Raw genomic sequence first — 20,505 nt, forward strand, 5'->3', positions numbered from 1 at the left:
GGAAAAGCAAAACATTAAGGAACCAGCAATGTTTTAAAACAAAAGGTCATAAAAATTATAATCATCCTCCTCAATTCATTCAGTTCCATGTTGTCAATTTTTGTTCTGCTTGAATCCAGTTTGTCTATTAGTTCCAGAAATTCTTACCCAGTTCAGTTTTATGATCTTAAATTTATGAGAAACCTGTAGTTGTCAAAAGTCCTTTCCATGAATCTTCTTGAAGATGAAGCACTTTTGCAGGAACACTTTTGCATCAGAGGAAAACAATAGCTCTTTGAAAATGACAAAAGACTTTTTAAAAATGACCATTGTTAAAGATTGATGAAAGTTCATTATAATGGAATTGATAAGGAAATTTTGTTATTTCTGCGGCACACAACATTTTAAGATAATATCTAGAATTATGACTGATAGCATTATACCAGGACATATCAGAATTTTAGGAGTTTCATATAATTTCCAGAATGCTTATATTAATAACATATATTCACACAGATATAATCTAAGAATGTTCAGCATCACTTATTTGACAGTGCTTCCCATGTAATTTAACAAATAAAATAAACCTAATTGGTTTAATATCTTTCTTTTTATAAAAGGAGAGAACAAATCTTTGGAGATGTTCCAGGGTCCAGCTGGAAAACCCCAAGGTTACCTCCAGCTCAAAAAAGGCTTCATTTAGAATTTGAATTTGGGGAATTTTGTCAAAATTATAAAAAAAGATTTGGAGATTTGACTAAATAGGATCACAGATCATTATGAAATAACACTTAATTAGCTACTTAACCAAAAAGACAATAAAAGGTTTCAAAGGCAAATGCAGAAAATTATATAGTTGGGAGCAAAACTTAGCTCTTTTAATATCGAGAAGACTCAGTTTTCTTAATTAATCAAAGACCTGATGAAGACAGTTGGTAAGACACAAAGTCTTTGTTTTCCAAGTAGACTACCTAAAAGGTGAAGGAAAACCTTTCATAATCTCTTATCAAGAGTCAATCAATGGTCCAGGAAACATTTATCCTTTTAGCAAATGAAAGAAAATTAAGTTTTAGCTTTATATAAGTACACTACTGACATTAAAGCTTATTTTTAAAACCCTTGTAATAACAATTCAATTTTTAGACAACTTGACCATGCAAGATTTCCTCTCCACCCCCCACCCTCTCTCTCTTCTCAACTTTCTATGTCCATAGTTTTTCCTTCATTTTCTTCCTTCCCATTCTGAAATAACCAACTTTATTTTAGGACAAAATTATTTTCATTTTCCTTAACAAAAACACATCTCCGTATTTTATACCTTCTCTTGGCCAAAAACATATTCTACTTTCTTTGCATACAGAATTGTTTCCCTTATTATTTCTAGTAACTTTAATCACATACCTTAGATTTTTTAAACCCTCAGAAACCTTAATTTCTAGTGAAAATAAAAAAGTAAACAATTGTGAACTTTTACCTTAGCGTTCTGTGGCTTGGCAAATTTATAAATACTTTTTATAATTTCTACAAATATGTGTCTCTTCAAAGCACAATTTTTATGGAACATGCTTACTAATAAACCCATACATCTTTAATTCTTCTATAAAAGGAAGCCAAAAATGGATAAACCTGTGTTCAGTAATTAATATTTCATTACTTTATCTTACTTGGAAATAATCTAGGTATTCAATGAATTTCCATCATTTAATTTAACTTAGGAAAACTCTAAGGGTGTAAGTTACCCAAGAGATTTGGGAAACTGTTTAAGTAGACATATAAAATAATTACTGCTAAAGAGTTCTAAAAACTCATCTAAAAACTTTTATCTTACCTATACCTATTTATTTGTTCCTAGCAAGCATACTTACTCATGAAAATTTCATGAGACATTAAAGCAGTTAGCCATCATTTCAAGTTATGCATATTTTTTCCTGACAAATTTTATAACAGAGATAACATGAGCTTATTTGACTTTTAGTAAACCTAGGTAGAATAAAATTATTATACTTAATGCTGATAATTCCAAAGACATGTCTGTATTAAACTAACAAATTTAAACTAGTTTTTATTTACTGAAAATCATCCTAGATCGTGTGAACTTGAAAAATATTTGGATTTGTTTCTATTATGTTTTTGAAAATTTTTATGAATAGTAGATTTATATAGGTGCTTGTTTGTTTAAGCCAATTAAATAGAGCTCTTTTACAAAGTAATTTTAGTAACACCATTCAGAAGTAGAGAAATACCATATCTAAAACATACATCATAAACATATAAACACAAACAGAGATCTTATAACTCTCATTCAAAAATTTTTGCCATGAATCAAGTATAACAATAAAAAACTCACTGGCTTATAAATAATAGTTGGAATAAGTTAACTTTATCCACTCAGATGGCTAATGCTTTTTACTATTTGTGTAGGAGACTTTTAAGATTTGTATTTGCCCTGGATAAGTAATCTTATGGAGGATGTGGTAAGGGAGCCTTTATAGCAGTTTGTATTTTTAAAATGCCTCTTTCCCTTTTTATTTTTCCTTCAGTCTCCGGAGAGAGTGGACTGTGTTTACATTTCAAAGACATGATAAGATTTACAACTTCAAGGAACAGCGAAAGAATGCAAGTTTTTTCCTCAGGGTTTTGGGATATATATGTCTATTGTCAGAAATCTAGGATAATTATAGTTAACATTTTTCGTCTTTTTCTTAAGTACAGGACAATTTTGTTTCTAATATCCTAATCTTTTATAATATCTACAGGCATTTTGAGGAGAATAGACGAGGTTTTGGGGATTGGGAAAGATAAGTGGGCTGTGAATTGCTTCTGGAGTTGCATTTCTGGTTTTGTAGAGATTTGCAAGAGGGTTGCTTGTAATTCCTCAAGGAATTGAACTGTAACTTAAATGACACCATAAATGATCTACCAATCCAATTACATTATCCCCAATTTGCTTCTTTCCCTCTGGGTACACTGTTTTATTTTCGCTTAGGGAAAAAGTCCTAAAAACAAAAATTCATATCAGGCTCTGAGTTCAGTCAAACCAGTGGCCTGCCTCCCATCTTATTTTATTTTTCTTCTTATCTATCCATTCATCTCAGGAGGTAATCCATTTACAAAAACTTTTATGGGTCCTGCCTGGCTTTAAGAAATTTTTTAACTATGGCCCTTGATTTGGCCTTTGACCAAGGAGTAAAAGATGAAGAGGATGGTAGGTAGCTTCAGGTGGTATTATTTTAAAGGTAACTGTTTAAACAGTCTCTTTCCAGTGGAAAGGCAGTTTAGACCAGGATTACTAGAATGAGTGCTAAACTAAAGGATAGCAGGGAACAATAGGAGTTACTTCAGTCTTAGAGTCTTTCATTTTGGGTATCTCTTATACCTTGAATTTTTCATTAGCCTTTTGCAACAAATCTTTCGATGAAGCTATTTTGGAATCTTGAAGTCTTTTGGAAGCTTTTGCACACCAGTTAAAATAGGTATCTCATTCTGTTCATTTCATTTGGAAATCCTTACTTTCAAATGCACTTCTTAAATGATCTCACCTAATTGGAACGCTCTTCATGATGGCCGTAGTACTTCCCCGGAGAGCTGATAGCAGCTTGGTAGGACCCTTAGCCACAAATGGGGTGCAACCCATATTTCTGTCCGGCCATATTTTTGGGCCCCCAACCTGACAGTTACCAAGCCCAGTTCTCAGGACACAAAATTTTAGGTTGTCTTTAGTAAGTTTGGAGCCATTTTTGCAAACTATTTACAGCTCCTGGGGCCATAGTTTGTAGACATAAAATCAGCAGGAGTGCCAGAGGTGGGACACTTGAGGATCCCATTTACTAAATCTTTGGGTTATTCGGAGCCAAACTAATACCTAAAAGGGATGTGCCACTGGATGGGGGATGGTGTGGTGTTTTACAGTGTGCCTGGTTTTGCACACACACTTTCTTGAGGTTGGCACGTGACCTGGTGTCAATCTAAGCTGTTCCTTGACCAATTTATCCTAACACAGGTGTCTTTGGGTTTGGTGTTGAGCTCCCCAACAGCTTTTAAGTGTTTGATCTGTGCCCACCAATTTTTGCAGCTTTTTGGCCTCTGGGATCACTGTTAATAATAGCTTTTATCTACACAAAACAAGACAAACGTGCACCTTAACACACCAGCAGTAACCATGAGATGTTACTACAGCCTGGCCAAGAGAAGGCCATGCACATCACCAGCAATTCCCAGCGTGGACTAACCCAGTAGACTCCAGTATGTGGGCTAGAACTGGGGAAAGGGATTCCAAACACCTGGGGAATTTCAGACTGAACCAAGGCTAGGGACTCGGGTCCCGGATGAGACCCTCTGCCGACTCCTTCTGACCTGCTAAGCTCCGTGCTGGAAAGCCAGTTAGATGGGGAGCTCAATGCAAAGAGAGCAGAGCTCAGAAGTGAGAGGGAGCTTACCCACGGCCTCAGAAACAGCGGGAGGAGACAGCAAACCCAGAAGGGATGTGTTTCTCGCCTGTGTTTCTCGCTGTCCCCAAAGCCGTGGGAAATCTTCTTTGGTCCTGCTACTGCCACCATATCTGTTAAAGAACAATAGTTCAACTGAGTAGATTTAAAGATCAAATTGGATTTATTAAATAATTCATAAATCAGGCAGCATCCCATTCGACAATAGGAAGGAGCTCTGTCAAACTCTGGAAAGCGAGAGGTTTTCAAAAGTAGAAAGGGGGCGGGTGGAAAAAGGAAATCATTATCGAAGAATGCATTGTTTCAGGCAAGGTCTCCCTCCTAAGGGAACCAAAGGGCCTATAGCGGGGATTACCTCACTAGTGCTGACCAGGTAATTCCAGGTGGACTGGTTAAAGGTTATATTCCATGGGTGGCGGGGGGGTGGTGAGACTGCAGCTAGGTTAGGTAGTAAGTCTCAGTTTGCTGACGTGGGGTTTAGCACAAGGGACTCCATTTTGGGCCTGCTGTCTCTCTTTTAACACACCTTATGATTTAAAATCATATTTTTCTGAATAGTATGAGGAAGGAGAGGCAGGAATGCTCGTGGTGTTTTTGAGGGAAAGTATCATGAGTTCATGTTGGTAAACAGGAAGCTGCAGATCCGGGGCAGGTTTGAGTGCCAGGCTGAGGAGTTTGAAGCTTATCCTTTATAGCAGATGGTGGGCCCCATGCACCCAGCGCTCCCCAGTCCTTCTCTCTGCTAAAGACTAACTTCTCATTGCTGGATGCTCCCCGGTTTTCGGTTCTAGTTCTTGGTTTCAATCCCTCACAAAGCCCAGATGTTATCCCCTTTTTATGTTTACACTCGATTGCAGGGGTTTCTGTAACACTTTGTCAGAGGCTGAGGTCACCAGGGCTGGTCCTCATGAGGAGGCAGGAGAGATGAGACAAAAACGCCTGTACAGTTTATGAAAGGCGGACAGATCGGGAGTGGGCAGCTGAGTCCAAGTGCAGGGGAGACAGGGAGAGGAGCAAAGGCCGAGTCTGAGAGTCCAGGCTCAGCTCCTGGGAGCAAGAGCCCAGATAGAGGTGTGGGAGGAGAAGATGTATTTTGGAGAAAGATGATGAGCTTGGTTTGAGAAGGGAAAAGGACAGGAAGCAGTTTGTAACATGTTCCGAGAGCCCACTCTGGGTTCGTTCTGTGCTGGCTGGTCTGCAGTGGGGGGACAGTCCGGTGAAGATGCAGCCAGCGAGCCCGAGTCAGGGGGCCAGCTCACTAAGAGGTCTGCTGGGGGCAGAAGCGGAGATGGAGGGGTGCGCTGGTAGAAAGGGGGAGGACGCACAGGAGGAGGGGGATGGAGGGGCCGAGGGCTGAGGACTGGACCTTGGGTCCCTTGACATGACAGGGCAGGAGGAAGGCATAAAGTCCAAGAGGAAACAAGGAAGGGGTGGCAGGCTCAAAACAGGGAGCGGCCCAGAATAGTGACATGCTGTGCAGAGCAGAGCAGAGCAGAGGGAATTTCAGAAAGGGCCTGGCAGAGCTGAATGCTGCGGAGAGGGTCTAGAAATCAGACTGGGAAGACCTGTCAGATGTGGGAGTTTGTGGGTCCTGGGAAAAATTGTCCACTTGGCAAGGACAAAGATAAAAGTAGAACTCTCCCATCCACATTTTGGTGTGTTCCACACAGGATGGTTTCCTGACTTGCGTACATATACATGCTCTTTCTTTTTACAAAGTTAGAATTGTATTTTCCACATTGACTGTAACCTGCCCTTATTACACTGAATGTAGTGTGATCACTGCAGCGTCTGGATGGGTCTGGACTAGGGCCAACTTCAGGGGTACTGGAGGGCTGCACCTGCTGAGGCTGCAAAGCAGGGGGAGAAACCACCATCCCCCGCTGGCTGGGCCACTGCCCGCCTGAGGTGTGGCTTCCCTAGCCCCTTCCTGCCACAGCACTTTCTCCTCACCCTTTGTCCAGTCTTAGAAGTTGAACACTCCTGGAGAGGATGTTGTATTACACCAGCATTCACAAAGGCTCCGCCAGTCATGAAAAGAGGAGAGCAGAGGATGAGAAAATGTGTCCAGTTGTCAGCGTTCCCTCCTGTGGCCGCTCCAGACTTTCCCCATGTCCACCCGTACTCTGATCCCATTCTCCTCCGCCTTCCTCTGGCTGGAAGGACAAGTATTTTGACAAAATATCAAACCTAGGAAGCCCCAGTGTCAGGTACCTTCCCCCAGAGTATTCAGTACAATGGAAAAGAATGTGTGCAATAAATCCACACACATCCCTGCAGGGTGGCCCATGTCCTGTTCAATTTACAGATGTGAAAACTGGGCTTGTAAGAGTTAAGTATAACTGGTAACTAGGCATGGCCTAATTACTAGATTAATATAATATGTAACGTATATTCTAATATGCAACATGTACATTATTAAAATATATACCACAAATTCATATATAAGACATGTACTGGGGCCCTCCCTGGTGGCGCAGTGGTTAAGAATCTGCCTGTCAATGCAGGGGACACGGGTTCAAGCCCTGGTCCAGTAAGATCTCACATGCCGTGGAGCAACTAAGCGTGTGCGCCACAACTACTGAGCCTGCGTGCTGCAACTACTGAAGCCTGCATGCCTAGAGCCCGTGCTCCACAGCAAAGAGAAGCCACCGCAGTGAGAAGTCTGTGCACCTCAACGAGGGGTAGCCCCCAAGCACAGCAACGAAGACCCAACGCAGCCAATAAATAAATAAATAAATATAAATAAATAAATAAATAAATAAATAAATAAATAAATTTTAAAAATAAATAAAAATAATCCTTAAAAAAAAAAAAAAGGCATATACTGAATGGAAACCCTGGGAGTCAAACGAAGTCTAAGAGCCACACCCATTGGTTCACATTAGGACAATGATGGCTCCTAAGAGGGTTTCACAGAGGTTGGAAGCCAAGGTCCACAAGCCAGATATGGCTAGAAAATGTGTTGTGTTTGGTTCTCCTGCTGTTTTAAAATAGGATAAGTAACATGAGAATCAGAATTTCAGTTTCTTGGGAAAAGGTGGGTCTGGGCTTCCATCACCAGGAGCCAACAACTGGCAGGGAGTTGTGCAGTGGCTTCCCCTTCAGACAGCTGTGTGCTCTCCAGTTCGCCCCGGTCCCACCGCTCCCTCTGGCCTCCCTGCATCAGGGACCGAGCTCAGCTGTCATTCAAAATTGTGACTGAGCTGGAAATGTTCTCACCCTGGCTCTTGTCACTTGTTTTGGGTCCACAGGCCTGTGTCAGTCTTGGTGTAATGCAGTGTCCTTGCCAGGATCATTCACTTGAAAAAAAAAAATTATTGAGGAATAATTGACAAATATAATTGTACATATTTAAAATGTATAACATGATGATTTGCTATATATATATATACGTTATAGAATGATTACCAAGATCAAGATAATCAACAAAGGGAAAATCCTTAAACTGAGTGGTAAGTCATAACAAAGTACTAATGTTTGGGCAGCAGAGAATCATCAAGAAAAGTATTTTTATCTGGGGTCATCCCAGCGTCCATAAAATCAAACGCATATAAATAAGGGCCTACTCTGCATAGTCTCAAATTTAAGCTGGAAATTAGTCACATTTGATGTGAAAAGTAAGTAGTTTTGTATTTTCCTTAAGTCATTTAATTTAATCATACAAGTAGAGTGGCCTCAAACTGTAACGCATCCCTAAGCTGAATGCAAAAGATGATCTTTGGATAGTAATAACTTCTCCCTCTCCTGCTTATGAGATTTAACACCATCCAAAAAGCTGTAACAGTTTTGGGAGAGGCCGTTATTTTGCAAAATGTGCTTTTTTTTCTCGGCCTATGTGTAGGCCCATTTAGGGAACAGCCGTGTTTGCACAGTAAGGTTTTTGGTGGAAAGTTGTTTTTGCAAAAGACACTCATTTAGTGTTTTCATATTACTGCATCCCTGTTGGCAGCAGGATGAAATGCCGTTAGAAGGTGAAAGTTACCATCTGCAGCTCAGACGCTGGGAGCCTCAATGTTGAAAAGAAGTGGACAAATCCTAAAAAGGACCAGGACCAACACTACATAGTTCAAGTCATGTGTTTTGGTACAACCATGGGTTTTTTTCTGTAGGATCCAAGAGGGTTCTGCTGAGGTTATTTTCTTGCTTCCCTAGTGGATCAAGGGGAGATCCACGGACTATCAGTACTTTTCCTGTGCATGATTCTCCTCTAATTGTTCACTTATATGGATCAATTTACTAATTTTTTATTGAGGTATAGTTGATTTACAGTGTTGTGTTAGTTTTTGGTGTACAGTATGTATACTGTTTTTCATATTCCCTCCTATTATGGTTTATTACAAGATATTGAATATAGTTCCCTGTGCTATACAGTGGGTCCTTGTTATTTATCTATTTTACATATAGTAGTGTGTATATGTCAATCCCAAACTCCTAATTTATCAATATCCCCCTTTACCCTTTGGTTACCATCAGTTTTTCTTCTATGTGAGTCTGTTTCTGTTTTGTAAATAAGTTCATTTGTATCATATTTTAGATTCCACATATACGTGATAATCATATGGTATTTGTCTTTGTCTGGCTTACTTCACTTCGTATGATAATCTCTAGGTCCATCCATGTTGCTGCAAATGGCATTATTTCATTCTTTTTTATGGCTGAGTAGTGTTCCGCTATATAAATGTATCCCATCTTCTTTATCCATTCATCAGTCGATGGACACTTAGGTTGCTTCCATGTCTTGGCTACTGGCTACTGTGAATTGTTCTGCTATGAACACAGGGGTGCATGTATGTATCGTCAATTAACTAATTTAAAGACATTCTTTAAACACTCGTGGGCCAGGGGCCTAATCTACACTTTCGTCTGGGCGTAGAGTGTGGGACCCAGTGGTAGGGGGTCGGGGTGGGACTGGGATTGGGGGTTAGGGAGAGAGAAAGAAAATGAGTCAGGCCAAATGGCTGAAAGGATCATGCAAACTCAGGAAGAGGCCTGAGGTGGGCTGCAGCCTGTGGACAGCTCAGTGCCACTCACCCTAACCTTGAGCTGGGTTCTGGGGTGCAGACTCGCCCTGCTGCTTCCTCCTCTCTCGCCGTACCACTCTCCCCTGTCTCCCTCACTCCAGCTCCTTTGGATGCAGTGGAAATGCTCAGAATATTGAGTTCCAGTCTTAGTCGGCCCTTAGCTGGTGATATGACCTTGGCCAAGATGTTTTGCTGCTCTGGCTGGTGGTTTCTTTTTATGTACAAGTAAGCACTTGACCAGAGGGGATAGGGTCCCTCCTAGCTCCAAGAGTCCCCAATTCTGGGCTTATGATATTGGCAGATTTTTCAGCTCACCTACATAACTGTTTGCCCTGAAACAAGTGATGTTGAACTTAGGCTGTGTCACTCTCTAAAACGAGCCAGTCCACAAATAAAATGAATGTTTGAAAGCTTTCTACGATGGTGTTTAGTTTCTGCAAAATTCCTAGGACTCCTTTAATACCTTTGCAATGGTTGGGGGAGGGCAGCAACATGATCAAGGGCACAGACACCTGCAGGTTGCCCGGGCTGACTCCTAGCTCAGCTACTTCCTCGTTTTGTGAATTTAGGCAACTTGTTTAATGTTTCTTGCCTCAGTTTCCTCCTGTGTAAAGAGGTAAAATGAGAGTCCCAACCTTTTAGGGTCATTGTGAGGATTAAATTAATTAATATGTGTAAATCTCTTCGTGGGATGCCTGGCAGAGTGTGAATGTTCTGGGAATGCTAGCTATATTTACGATAATTTCTTTCTTATTTGCAATTATAGAAAAATAGCAGAGGCCTAGGGGATGGTTCAGAACACTAAGCTGGTATTAGTATTAGTAGGTATCCCCAAAAGGGGATGCTGAGTAGGAGGTGGCCAGTGATGGGGGCGATCCTGATTTATCATTTAGATCTCCTTTTTCTGGCTTTTCAAATATTTCTGATGTTAGACACAAAACCAGGATGACTTCACGCCACCCTGCAAAGCACAGCCCAAGCTGTCTTCACTGCCTGGCCACCCACTCATCCTTGGCAAATGGCCATGGAGCCTTTGCTGATGCTGCCCTTCTGAAATGTCCCTTGTGAAGGCGGCCAGTGACCTAGCTGGTAAACCCAATGGTTTCTACTCACCCCTCATCCCTCTCCATCTTGCTGGAGTCACCTGATCTTTCTCTTCAATTCTAACGTCCATGTCTTGTTCCTGCCAAAGAGCACCACCTCTGTGTCTCTTAACAACTCCGATTCATCAGTAGGGTCAAAGTTGAAGTCATTTTCCTCCTAAACATCTCCTTCCCTGTGATCTCTGCTTTGGTTTGGAAACCTGCCATCAGCCCCATCACTGGCCTCAAAATCTCCATGCCTCGGGACTTCCCTGGCGGTCCAGTGGTTAGGACTCTGTGCTTCCACGGCAGGGGGCACGGGTTCGATCCCCGGTCAGGAAACTAAGATCCTGCATGCCACGCGGCGTGGCCAAACAAAACAAAACAAAAAACAAAACTCAATGCCTCTTTTGCCCTCCTTCTCTCACCTGTCCCTGCAGCAACCCTAAATTGGGACTGATTAGCTCTCACTCGGAGGACCCACCCTCCCTTCCCTACCACCCACTGTACTGGCTGCCACCAGGAGGATCTCCTGACCCTTAGCTCTGAACGCCCATTCTCAAAAACATCTGATGACTTCGCATTATCTACTGAATAAAGTCCAAACTCCTTATGCTAGCACCAAATCCCCCGGCACCCGCTGCCCCTACAGAAAAAAAAAAAAAACTGACCCCAAACCCCAATCTTTCTGTGCAACCTCATTTCTTGCTATACTCCCTCACCCCACACGGACTGAAGAGCCGAGTTCAATTGTCTGTGCCACATGGTGTTTGGTGCCAGAACACCGTAAGCCCTCAGCAAATATTTGTCGAACAGGAAAGAAATACGATACGTTGTCAAATAGGAACTATGGCAAATGCTAAAATTCATGAGGAAGGAGCTTCCTAAATATTTGTTCTCCTCTGCAGAGGCCAAGATGATGACTTTTCCCCTAGTGCTTGGAAGATGAAGAAATTGGGACGTACTTTCACTGCAAGGTTGAAGCTTTCACTTGAAAGGAGAAATTATTTCAGGTGGCTGGGCAGAAGGTACTTTCACAATTACAATAACATTTGACAGACACTAAAATGTAATGTCCCTTTATAGGAAGGCAATGAAACGATGAATTATAAGGACCATTAGATGATTGGAAGGATTTTTTTCCCCCTCTTTATCAGATTTTTCTAATAAAGACTCAATTCTCATTTGAGGCAAGTTCTTTTGGGCACTTTCCCAATACAATTCCAATTTATTTTTCCATTAGCGGGGAGCAGTTCTTAGATTTTTTTCATTATAAGCCCACAGTGCCACATCCTGCTAGAAGTGTCAGGGTCCCACTCCCCAATACTTCTGAATATCACCCTCCTTGCCTCTCTGTTGTTGCTGAATGGCAACATAAATGTGGCCAGTGAGATAGGATTCAGGTTGGAAAATTAGAAAACTGATAAAAAAAAAAAAATATCCCACAGGGAGTTCTAATAAATGCTGAAATGCAAGAGGATTTATCTGTGTGATCTCATGTTCTGGGTTTGGGGAAAATGAATGGAATGGAGAAATTATGATCATCATTATTAGAAATAGGTCATTTTTGTCCTAAGATGGTTTTAGGATGTGTATACCCGTAAGTCACACATTGATGGAAAGTTTACCTTTCTGGGTCTCCAGCCACCTTGATGAGGTTTGGCTTCTTGGTCTCTCTACCCCTTCAATCCATGCTCAATTGTATTAAATTCAAGTTTTAAACTGAAAATAAGTATAACTACCGACTTTTTTTCAACTAATGAGTGACAGGAGTGTGGAATTATGGAGTGCATAATAAATGCCGTGGATGGTCTAAAAAGCCTAAAACATTTCAGAATGTTTTAGGTTTCGCATTTGAACGTGCATATGTCATCTTGTAAGAGCTCAGGGTCCTTCACGAAAACAATCAAGTCCTGGGGACTTCCCTGGTGGTCCAGCGGTTAAGACTCTACACTTCCACTGCAGGGGGCACAGGTTCCATCCCTGGTTGGGGAACTAAGATCCCACGTGTCGCAGGGCGTGGCTCAAAAAATTAAAAAACAACAACAATAACAATCAAGTCCTATTTATGAAGATCTGGCTGCCTCCCCCAAATTCCTGACCCCTCTCCTCTACCCTTTGTGCAGACTCATGTGATGGGAAGTTTTGAGAAGAAAAGGAACACAAACCCACAGCCTCCTGACAAGTTCAAGTACTTCTGTCCCTGTCCTGCCGGTAGCAGGCACTCCCGTCCTCCCACAGCAGCTGGGCCCCAAAGGCAGCTCCAGCCACTGCCTCACTCAACTGCTCCGTCTCTGCTCCTCCCCGACCTGCTGCTCTTACCCTTTTGTGGACTCACTTCTCTTTACTTTCTATCTTTTGGCTTCTTCTACCTTTTTGCTCAGGGCTTCTGCCTACTCCATCCCCTGTCTTTCTGCTTCTGTCCTGACACTGAAGGAGACTGTATCTCTTTGTTTCAAAGATGAGATCTGATGAGTTCCCTTGGTCTCAGTCCGTTTAAATCACCCCCACAGGGCAGGTCCAAGTGTCAGGGCCCTATATCCTGGGATAGTCTGTAAAACAGCTAGGACATCTCACTGTTGTGAATAAGAACTTTTGATTTTCTATCTATCTGTCTACCTATGTATCACTTGATTAATAATAGGAAAATGATTACTCAGTACATTTAGCTGGTTTGGTGTGTGGAAGCTTTTTAGATTACCTGGAGTCTTTAGGAGAAAAACCAACAAGAACAGGAAGTTCTCAGTGATGAAAGGAGGGGTCAACTATTCAGCTGGTGAAAGAAGTCTACATCTAGGGAAAGGAAGATGGCTCAAGGCTGTGAACCAGGCCTAGGGGTCCCCCCCAAAAGGAACAGGAACCCAGCTGGCACAAGACCTGAGTTCCTCTAGAAGGAGGCCTCTGTGTTTGTACTCAACCGTGTTCAGCTCTTTTAAAATTGTTCTCTTGCTTCCTAGTCTGGGAAGGGCTTGCTGACTTCTCCCTTACCTCTGGGATAAGACATGCCTTCCCATGCCGAACCAGAGGCAGGTCACTCTTACAATGTGTCCCCTCAATAAGCACTTTTAAGTTCACAAAGCATATTGCTGTCCAAAAACGTTTTAGAGAATTTTGACAAAATTAATTTTACAAAGCATTCTGTGGAGATTGTCTTGGAAGGTTTTATTGACAATTCCGTGCACCAAGATTTTCTGTTCAGAGGACGGTCTTGATTTCTTGTACCATTTCTACCTTCCCAAACGCTTTCCATAGAAGCTGACTTGAGCAAGGCTATTGAATGGAGCGTTCAGAATTCTGGAAGACTCTTTTCCCTGAAGAGACACCTTAGCTCTCACTCCTGTTCGTTTCTGAAGCGATAGGGCATTTTCAGTTGTATCTGAGACACTAATATTAGAACGTCCATTGACCGAAGAGAACTGCCTGCTCTCTACCCTCCTTCATCTTATCTTAAGCTTTGTGCTTTTGATCCTAGGCCAATGTGAAATGTAAAGTAGGAAGCAAAACCAAAGCAATGAGCAAATATTTACTAAAAGCCTCTAGTGGAGGTATGTAGACGGGGCATACAGTAGCAGCCCTGCAAATATTTGTTGGATGATCATAAGACACATTGTTTTTTCACTCAGGTAAAAATATCACAGCAACTTTCTAGCTGCAGTCAATGACATGAGGGCACCTCTAGCCTTGAGGATTTTTGTTACAATGTTGCTTTTTTTTTTTTTTAATTTTTATTTTATTTATTTATTCATTTTTGGCTGTGTTGGGTCTTCGTTTCTGTGCGAGGGCTTTCTCTAGTTGCAGTGAGTGGGGGCCACTTTTCATCGCGATGCACGGGCCTCTCACTGTTGTGGCCTCTCTTGTTGTGGAGCACAGGCTCCAGACGCGCAGGCTCAGTAGTTGTGGCTCACGGGCCTAGTTGCTCCGCGGCATGTGGGATCTTCCCAGACCAGGGCTCGAACCCGTGTCCCCTGCATTGGCAGGCAGATTCTCAACCACTGCGCCACCAGGGAAGCCCCAATGTTGCTTTTTTATCCAGCAATCTTCAGTGTCTTCCTCTTACCAAAGACTGAGACCGTGCACAATTTTCATAACCTGCCTTGTTTCCCATGATGCCTCTGTTTACTCCCCCTGCCCAGGTGCCATGAACGCTGGTGCCCTGCGCTCTTTGTGTGTGTGCTCCTCCCTCTCTTGTAATGCTTATTTCCTTCCCCCCTACATCTGCCCAAATCCTACACCCGTTCTTCAAGGCTCAGAGAAAGTGTGTCCTCTTCCACAAAGTCCTCCTTCATTCTGTCAAAGAATGCTGGCAGTGGCTCCCATGTGCCTGCCATACAGTGATGAATAAGATGGTCCCTGACCTCCAACAGTGTAACAGCTGAATGAATGAGGCAGATAAGTCAGCAGACGATTATATCGGTGCTGCCCAGCTTTTCTTTTCACTAAATAAAACACAGAGAAAACAACATTCATCATGGGCCCCCAGCCTGCTTGTAGCTGGAAGATTCCAGCTGCCCCAGATCTGACCCAACCACTCCAAAGACTGAGAGGCACTGAAGCTTGCCCTTCCTCTAACTAACACCAGCTTGGAAACTCAGGGCGATGCTACAGTGTGACAAACCCACTGGTAGGAGTAGGAACAGAGTACAGTACGTCCCTCTCCCAGTCTTGGGGGAAAGGGAAGGCTTCCTGGGAGGTGGCATCAAGCTGAATCTTGAAGAATGTTAGCTAGCCAAAGAGGACTGTAGGGTGGGGCTGGGGAGTGAGTTGCCAGAGGCAACAGGATGTGCCACTTGGTGGCTGGCAGGGAACGGTTCAGGATGGCATGGCTTGGCTTGAGGGGCAGAGGCTAGAATGTGGCTCTAGTGGCAAGCAGGCATGAGATGAGGAGGGTCTTGGGTGTTCCTCCAACCAGACTGTGAACTCCTTGAGGGTTAAGACCACATTTTCAATTCTGTGTCTTCTAAACTGCTGATCACCTAAGGGCTCCATACAGCATCAGTGTTTGATAGAAAATTCTCTCTTTACTAGTGACAGCATCGTGATGGCTGCCACGAGACATGTGAACAAGTCTCTCTTAAGAGTGATGTGAATGAGAAAGGTGTTTTCTATAGTTTGTGTTAGTCCCACTGGAGCAGAGAGATCTGACAGGCTCCATTCCCTCTTGTTTCCAGGACAAGCTCTGGTTTCTCTTTAAAGAATGCCTAAAGTGGTTTTTTATTCTGACACTGATTTGGTTACTTATGCATTGTCTTGAGCCTCCCATGCTGTTGCCTTTCTATCCTCTGCTGTGTGATGCCGGAGCTGAGAGTAAGCTGGCTGCAGTTGCTGGGCTTCCTGGAACTGGCTTTCTGTTAATATCTGCCCATAGGAGGCAATGGTTGGAGATTAGAAGGCAGAGGAAGGAGAGAAGCTTCCTGCTTCTGGAAGTTGTTGGCAACAGTTGCAAAAACAGTGGGGGTGGGGTGATTCCTGTCTCCAGCTGCCCAGGCTAAGGCAGCATCTTTTCAGGGTTCCAGACCAATAGCAACAGTTCTCCAATAGTGCATCAGCAGATGTAAGCTCCAGGTGTCCACCCAGGGGCACTAGCAGTCTCTGATGCTTGGGTATCCATCCTGCATCCTCTTTGTTCTTCATGCCCCTTCTTTCTTCATTCAGCCCTTCCAACACCTTTGCAAGCAATCTCCTGTATAATATGCCCTCCATCCAAAATACCTAGGATAGTTTCCTTCCTTCCCTTCCCTTCCCTCCCTCCCCTTTTTCTTTCCTCTCTCCCCCCTTTTTTCTCCCTTTCTTCCTTTCTTCCTCCCTCCCTTCCTTCCTTCCTTCCTCTCTCTCTCTCTTTTTTTCTTTCTTTTCCTTCCTTCCTTCCTTCCTCCTGGTCCATGGCTGATACAGACACATACTTGTAGAGTTGTGTTCAGTTGCTATAAAAGAGGGTACAGAAACACTAGGTCTATGAAAAAGATGACAGAGATTATGTTGTCCTGATACCCAGAAGTCCAATGGCCTGATATTTGGCAATCATGGTCCTGGGTATATTATTTGAGTAAAGGTTTTTATCCTGTTTGAAATGTATTGATGGAGTAGCATAGTTGAGCTGCTCAGATTGGTTTCATGCATGGATGGATTTCAGATGCAGGGCTGTTGATCCAGCATCTTTTCCAAGTACCAAATTCACAGAGGAAGAAAAAGAAAAGAACAAAGTGGCCAAGGCTCTGCAATTCTCCAGCACAAAATTCTCTTCCATCATGCCTTCGGAGTGTACATCAAATAGAATAAAACCAGTGAGTCAGCTTTAATGGTGTGGCTAAGTCACTTAGTAGGGAAGAGTGATCCCTCCAAGCCTCCTAAACTTCCTGCCACGTGGCATTGCCGAGGGCGCCTGTTCCCAGTAAGATGGTTGGATTCTCTTTTGTTTTGGGGTTTTCTTGAAAAATTTTTGCAATGTCTTATATACATATATGAACACCACTGGCCACAACACTTCAGTATGGTAAGGGCTTATAATTGCATAATCATGTAGCCACACAGCCTGGCTTTTGTCTGAATAACCTGATAGGTACACCTACCCCGACAGTGTGAACGTGAACGAATAAGAAAGGCATCTTTCAGGGGTTCTTTCACAAAGAGATGAGTGAAGGTGTGGGGAGAAAGTGTAAAAATGAAAAATTAAAATAATTTAGCTCTCTGCTATCCTTCATCTGGATAAACCTTAATGTCCACCTAGAGCTGAATATTAAATGTGGTGGTTGGTTCTATTTGAATTCTCCCATTAATTTCTTGGACCTCATGTGCTCTGTCTGATTACACAACAGAAATACTGTGTACCTGTGTCTGAAACACTCTGTGGTTAACAAAGAGTTAATAGGCTCTTACTGCCCACCCTGGTCCTAGTTCCCCTCTAACTTCTAGACTAAAGGGATAGAACACACCATTTATCAAGTAAAATGGGAGGGCTCCTACCACCTCTACATGAGCCATTAAAAAAAAACAAACAGGAATGTGATGTGATATGATTCCTCGTGAAGCCTTTGCAATTGAAAAAAAGATCCCATGCGAGCCAGTAGCCAAGAAACCAGAGTCACGACATTTAACAACACTCATAAATGATGCAAGTTTGATTGTTCGTGCATGGAGGGGACGGGAGCAGAAAAGAACTAAAGATCATGTGTTTGATTTCTTAGAAGTTGATGGCTGCAGGCACGGTCCCCACCAACAAGTACTCCCCATCAAAGTGATAAAAGGAGAAGATTAGCTTCCTGTGTGTACTCTGTTTTTAGGTCAGATGTCACCTCCAGGAAGCCTTCTCCGCCTTGAGAATCTGATTGAGGGTCCCATCCTATCTTCTGTCCTAGTAGCTTGAGTTTATGGTGCTGTCTGTGGTCTACTTCCTTACCCACCTCTCCCACTAGTCGGTGAGCACCTCTGGGTAGGCACCAGCTGCCTCTGCACATCTTAGGCACTCCAGAAACATCTGTGGAAAGAACAGCCACCACATCACAGTTTTGTTGGAGACGGAACATAGAATGGTGAAGTTACAGGCAGAACTTCTAGCCTAAGTCCCTCCCCAGTTTCCACTGACTGTGTGAACTTAAAGGCCAGGATAAGGCAAAAAGAGAAGGTGCAGAATAACGGAGCTAGAGAATCATCGCGGAAAAGATAAAAAAGAGAAAAAGAACTAGACTGGACTCAGTGGGGTTAGGAACCCCTTTAATTGTTTATTATACAAGTTCCACAGACATGGTCAGCAAATCCAGGATCGTGTGCTCTGCAAAGTGAGGGTGAATGATCAATTCATTCTAACCCCTACCTTGGCATATATCGCATGCCCTTCTGACTTCTTAGGACAACGAACTGAAATCCAGGCTTTCCAGAGCTAAAACGTGATTGGTTTGTGACAAGTTTAACTGTATCACCAGATTTCTTCCGAAACCTGGCCTTCTGCTGCCAGATGGAGTAGCAACAAACAATCAAGAAGGCCCCCTAAGGAAGGCAGTTCTGTTTTTCCTGCTTTTTGTCTCCTGCTGTGGGTTCACCACTAACGCTCTTCCAGGGGGAATTCTGCCATCTATCCTGAATAAGCCCATTGAGTTTGTACTTGAAGTTTGTCCTTTGCAGCTTTCCTTTCTCTCTGACATATGCCTCTGCTTATAGAATGTTTGTGAATGCTTTCATTTCCTTCCCTCACTGAGAGAGAAAAAATGAAGAAAGTGGAAAGAAACGTGTCTTTTTAATATTCATCCACCCAACAACGTTTTGTCAATTGCTGAAGGTGTAAGCAGAGAGGTACAGGAATGGTGGAGGGGCTCTGGAGTCAAACTGACCTGGGTTTGAATTGTGGTTCCATCATTTACTAGTGCCTACATTACCATTTGTATCAGTTTGTGTGGTATTACTGTTTGTACTATTAACCTCTCAGGGCCTCCAGTTTCTTCCTCTGTAGAATGCAGATAGGAGCTACCTGGGCTATTTGGTTTTTTGTCCAGTCTTGTGGACCGGGCTTTGTCAAATGGTAGTGCTTTCTTCATCTGCAAGGAAATTGCTTGCCTGTCATTGAGCATTGTAGAACAAGGCCTAGGGCTTTCCATTCCCAAGAGATATTTCAGGCGAGGTGTATCAAACAATGTATCAAAGGTTTTATCCGAGAGTGGGTTCAGCCTTTATTACTTACATCTGGTCATGAAATTGTTGCCAGTTTGCTACTAGGAAATGTCTTTGTCATAGATTACAGGAAATCTGGCCCTCAGGCCGGTTACTAACCCAAGTCACAGTACGTACAAGATACTAAGAAAAACTGGGGCAGACCACTCGGGCTTTCTATAGATGATTATCTATTTGGTTCCGAAGTTAACCTCCAACTTTATGAAATGGTGATAGATTAGGACATGTGGCTCAGGAGAAAGGGGCAGGACAGCGTGGTGTAGTGGAAAAAATCAGAGGCTTTAGCACCCAAACGATCTGCATTTAACTCCTAGTTTATATTATCTTCTTCCCAGTCGCTTAAGCTAGTCCTTCTCCCTAAGTCCTGGTCTCCTCGTGGGTAAACTGGGGATAACGATGCCTATCGCTGGGGATGTCGCGAGAGCCAGACATCGGTGAGGTGCCTGGACGCGCGGGGCCTTGGAAGCTCTTGCTGGATTAGGTCGGGAGCCGCCCCGGGACCTGTCACCGGGAATGCCTCCCTGGCAGGATGGCGGGGACGGGACCCCAGCTGGGGGTAGGGGCTGGGGCCGGGGCACCCCGGGTGGTCGGGTCGCGCCCCAGGCGGAAGCTGGGGGCTCCCCGGGGCCTTTTGTTGGCAGCCTGAGCTGCCTCCGCGCACACGCCCGGGGGGATTAAAGCCAGATGTGGCGGCCGGGCGACGCCGAGCGCTCAGAGGCCGGGACCGGAGACCCAGACGCCGCTCCAGACCCGGCGGTGACGGTAAATGAAGCGGGGGAGATCTCACGAGAATGATACAGGCTGCGAGACGGCGCCCCTAAATGACAGCCGGGCGGGCCTCTGGCGGGCGGCTCGGCCGCGCGGGGGCGCCTGGTGGACGGCGCGCAGCACCGGCGGCCAATGGCTGGCGGGATCGCGGGCGGGGTCGGGCGCGGGGGCCGCAGCGCTCCAGCGGCGGGGCGGAGCCGCGCGGGGAGGCGGGGCGCCCGGCAGCAGCGGCGGCGGCCACAGCAGCCTCCGCGGCGGCCGCGGCAGGACTGGCAGCGCCGGCGGCGGGTGAGGGGCTCGCGGCGGCGGCGGCGACGGCGGCGCGCGGGCAGCTTCGAGGTGGTGTGCAGGGCGGCTGCGCGGGGGGCGCGGGTTTGAGGGGCGGCCCCGGGTCGCGGGAGATCCACCTGCTGGTAACGGAGCAGCCTGCGCCGCGGCCCGGCCGGGAGCTCGTGCGCCTCCGGTTGCTGCGGGGCCGGCTCGGGGCGCGGGCGGGCCGGGCCTCGGGGCGGGGCGCGGGCCGGGCCGCCCTGGGTTCGCCGTCAGCCC

At 44.4% G+C, this 20,505-nt stretch overlaps 1 protein-coding gene and 1 long non-coding RNA gene across 3 annotated transcripts in view; one reads left to right on the forward strand and one right to left on the reverse strand.

Moving 5' to 3' along the window:
• LOC309611586 overlaps positions 1 to 20,505 on the reverse strand; it is a 512,787-nt gene that overhangs the window by 445,415 nt on the left and 46,867 nt on the right. The gene's annotated exons all lie outside the window — the stretch shown is intronic.
• MGAT4A (alpha-1,3-mannosyl-glycoprotein 4-beta-N-acetylglucosaminyltransferase A) overlaps positions 20,166 to 20,505 on the forward strand; it is a 117,903-nt gene continuing 117,563 nt past the window's right edge. Inside the window, exon 1 of one of the 2 annotated variants that reach the window (XM_082356175.1) lies at positions 20,166 to 20,244. The gene's annotated coding sequence lies outside the window, so the exon portion shown is untranslated. Of the gene's footprint in view, positions 20,296 to 20,505 lie in introns of both variants that reach the window. The other variant, XM_082356174.1, reaches the window with a different exon arrangement.

The sequence above is a fragment of the Balaenoptera borealis genome, assembly GCF_965194805.1.
Source record: "Balaenoptera borealis genome assembly, chromosome: 15".
Taxonomy (NCBI): Eukaryota; Metazoa; Chordata; class Mammalia; order Artiodactyla; family Balaenopteridae; genus Balaenoptera; species Balaenoptera borealis.